This window comes from Vigna radiata, chromosome 6 (assembly GCF_000741045.1).
Source record: "Vigna radiata var. radiata cultivar VC1973A chromosome 6, Vradiata_ver6, whole genome shotgun sequence".
Classification (NCBI taxonomy): domain Eukaryota; kingdom Viridiplantae; phylum Streptophyta; class Magnoliopsida; order Fabales; family Fabaceae; genus Vigna; species Vigna radiata.
This window is the reverse complement of record NC_028356.1, coordinates 20,535,302-20,538,657: the sequence shown is the minus strand read 5'-3', so window position 1 is coordinate 20,538,657 and position 3,356 is coordinate 20,535,302.

Sequence of the window (3,356 nt, the reverse complement as noted above, 5' to 3'; positions counted from 1 at the left end):
ATTAAGAATGTACTTTAATTAATTTGAAACTTAAACAATAATCAATTGAACAATGATCTGTGAATAACCGATGATGAATCTATTTTGGAAAAGCAGTGGAATTAGCCTGTTTCTTTATAATTGGTTTTAAGTTTTCTATTTGCTTTACAACAACCTTTAAACATCCTCACTTTTGTTCTTAAGCATTGCATAGCATTCATAAGTTTAAGATATTCGAAAGCAATTCCGTGTTCGTTGGGAGACGACTTAGGGTTACTTTAGCCCTATCTACTTACTTGAATACTACTAGGCAATACTGAAGTTGCCTTGAAAAGTAGTATTAATTTGATAGCTTCAACGACAGCTTATCAAGAAAGCATTTGTGTATGAGTTATTTTTCAAATTGTAAACACTTAGAAGTTTCATAGCTTAGTGATTTCTTACGACAATAATCGATTATCATAGGAGATAATCGATTATCTCATGCAAAAATAGAAAAGGGTTTGTCGTGACAATAATCAATTATCATAGGGGATAATCTATTAACACCTCAAGTTTTGATATTGTCTAGGGTTCGACAAGAATCGATTATCACTAAGGATAATCAATTATCACGTTTTCCAAAACCCATAGCAGCCTGAAATAATCGATTATCACTGGCAGTTAAGAGTTGTCTTTTCATTTTCTGACTCCTGACCTATATATAGAACCCTCTTAAACCTTTTAAAGGTAACCAAAACTATTTGAGAGCACAGAAACTGTTATGAGGAAGTTCTTAAGTTTGAGTCTTAGGTTAATCTAGTCTTGTGAAAGGAGAAACTTGTTTTTAGTGTGTCTAAAGGTGCAAACGGTTCTCTGGAAGTTGATTGAGTTGGTGTTCATTTCATCGTGTGTCGAAGGAAGGTGTTTTCTATTCTTATTGTTTCATCATTCTCATTGTAATCTGAAACTGATTTTTAGTGAAAGTTAATCACTCTTTTATAGTGATTAACGACTAGATGTAGAATCTTTTGATTCAAACCAAAATAAAATTTTGTGTGCAATTTTATCTATCTCTACATCTTTTGCGCTTAAACTGCTAGATAAAAGTTCGTAAATAAAATAAAAATTTTAAAAGAACCATTTCACCCCTCCCCTCTTGATTATTGTCCGTTTACACATTCTTTAAAACGTTTCGCTACGCGATACCAATCTCAGCAATTGGTATCAGAGTTTGCTTTGATAGTTTTTCAAATTTTACAAAAATGGTCGGACATAACCAAGTTTATGCTGAAGGTACTTCCATCAACAGACCATCACTTTTTATTGATGATAATTATGTTTTTTGGAAAGTCATAATGCAAATCTTTATGGGTCTGTTGACAGAGGGATCTGAGAAGTAGTTGAAAATGGTCCTTTTATCCCAACTAGAACTGTTGATGGTATTGAACAAGAAAAACCTTATTTGATTTGGACTGCTGAGGAAAGTAGAAGAACACAATTTGTTTGTAAGATAGCACGGGAAATATAAGAGGTCCTCTAAGTCACTCATGAATGTACAAATGATGTAAAACATGCAAGAAAGAATACCTTGATCCAGGAGTACGAAATGTTCAAAATTCAACTTAGAGAAACCATAGCAGATGTGTAAAAGTGCTTTACACACATTGTCAACCACCTCACAAGACTTGGTAAGACATTTGATACTAATGAACTGAATGTAAAAATATTGAAATCTTTGGATAGGACTTGGCAATCTAAGGTGACAGCAATATCCGAGTCACAAAACTTATCTTCAATGTCCATGGCAATATTGTTTGGAAAGCTCCGTGAGCATGAGCTTGAGCTCAATAAATTGACTACGGAAGAAGACCAAGGCAAGAAGAAGACCTTGGCATTCAAAATTGAAGTCTCCAAAGGTAAGAGCTCAAAAATGGAAGATGATTCGGATGATGATGAATACATGAGCCTCATGATGAAAAATTTTCCAAATTCACGAGAGCTAAGGGTAAGAACAAGTTTATAAGAGAAAAGAAGGATAATCAAGGATCCTCCTCTAGCTACAAGTGTTATGGATGTGGATAAAGAAGACATGTCAAGGCGGACTATCCTAAAAACAAAAGAAGTGAAGAAAAGAAAGCGAAGAAATTTCAGAAGAAGAAGAAATCATACATTGCTTGGGAGGAAAATGATTCTAGCTCATCCAATGCAAGCCAAGAACCTTCAAAATCAAAGAAATCATTGTGGTATCTTGATAGTGGATGCTCAAGACACATGACGAGTGACAAGAGAGAGCTCATAAGCTTTGAGAAAAAAAGAAGCAAGGGTTTGTTACCTATGGGGATAACAACAAAGGAAAAATCATCAGAACCGGAGACATTGGAGGGGGAAGTAACTTGACAATTAAAGATGTGATGTATGTTGAAGGACTAAAGCACAACCTCCTAAGTATAAGTAAATTATGCAATAAAGGTCTCAAGGTAACTTTTGAAAGTGATAAATGTATCGTTTATTATAAAGGTTCATCTGACATTGCATTATGAGGTGTTAACCATAATAATATCTGTTTGATTGACATTGAAAGTGCATCTAGTCATAACATAACATGTTTAGTTGCAAAGGAAGAAAATCCTTGGCTATGGCATAAAAGGGTTGCACACATACATAAGCAACATTTGAACAAATTAATTTCAAAGGATCTTGTGATTGGTTTGCCTAAATTAAAATTTGAAAAAGACAAACTTTGTGCAGCTTGTCAAAAAGGAAAGCAACCAAAATCTTCTTTTTCATCTAAGAACGTGATTTCTACATCAAAACCTTTAGAATTATTGCACTTGAGAATTAAACTGTAAAATAATTCTAGAGGGCTTGATTGATCCCTCTCATAATCTTCTATTTATAATAATAAATTGATATAAGAGTACATGATAATTAGAGTAACCTAGACATAATATAAGCATGATAATTAGAGTAACCTAGACACAATATAATCATGATAATTAGAGTAACCCTAGACACAATATAATCATGATAATTAGAGTAACCCTAGACACAATATAAACATGATAATTAGAGTAACCCTAGACACAATATAATCATGATAATTAGAGTAACCCTAAACACAATATAATCATGATAAATAGGATAAATATCCTAACACTCCCCCTTAAGTTGGAGCATACAAATTGTATGTACCAAGCTTGGAACAAATAAACTCAATCCGAGGACCCCTTAATGATTTAGTCAATACATCTGCGAGTTGATCGTTTGACCCAATAAACTCAATACATGTTTCTTTAGTCAACAACTTTTCACGAAAAAAATGACAATCAATTTCTATATGTTTAGTCCTCTCGTGAAACACTGGATTTGATGCAATGTGGAGCGCAGCTTGATTG